Source organism: Crocodylus porosus, unplaced genomic scaffold (assembly GCF_001723895.1).
Source record: "Crocodylus porosus isolate Cpor-Errol unplaced genomic scaffold, CroPor_comp1, whole genome shotgun sequence".
Taxonomy (NCBI): Eukaryota; Metazoa; Chordata; order Crocodylia; family Crocodylidae; genus Crocodylus; species Crocodylus porosus.
The window spans coordinates 30,457-31,328 of NW_017728886.1; positions in this window are offsets into that span (position 1 = coordinate 30,457).

The following is an 872-nucleotide window of genomic DNA, read 5'->3' on the forward strand; positions in this document are numbered from 1 at the left end:
CCCGGCACTTGCGTGGGGCCCCCTGGGGGAATTCCAGGAGCCTGGGGGGCAGGAGTGCCTGGCCCCTGCGCCACCTCAAGCAGCGCGTGACAGGTCGCCGCCCCGCCGAACCCCGGCTCTGGGTCACCGTTTGGTGGGCAGCACCAGGCCCACGTCTCTGCAACAGAAGCATCCTCCAAATCAGGATGCGCCCGCCCTGCCTTTGTCCTGCCCCTCGTGGCCAGGCACCGCACCCATTGCTGGGAAGCTCCAGCCCCCACAGCAAGAGGATGTTGGGGTCGCCTCCCTGGATCCCCACCACGGGTTGGGTGTGAGCTGCTGCACCCACAGAGCAGGACGGCCCTGCCTGCACGTGCCAGTGTGCCTTTCTGGAGGGAGTGTTAGCCAAGCCCGTGTCCAGGCAGGGGCAGTCCCGGGCAGGCAGGAGGGCAACAGGGCTGCAGGCAGCTCCAGGCCCAGACAACGCGGCCAGCACCTGCCACGGGTGCAGGGGGCTCGCCACAAACAGGCTGGACGGCCTGCGCCCCGCACAGCACGGGGCACGCGCGCATGCAAGCAACAGCAGCATAGGCCGGCATGCCTGCAGGGCCACCCACCAGACACGCACGCATGCACAGGGTCTCACACGCCCACCAACGGGCAGGAGCGCAGGTACGCATGGACACGTGGCCTCTCCCATGTGTGCAGTAGGTGGGATCCCGTGCACACTTGCATGAACACAAGCAGGGTCTTGCACACGCACACTCTTGACCACATGACATCTTGCACACGCACAAACACGCGGCATCCCGTGCGCACACACGCATGAACACGCAGGGTCTCGCACATGCAGGACACGGGCAGGGGCACGCCCAGCCCAGGCGGGGCGGGGC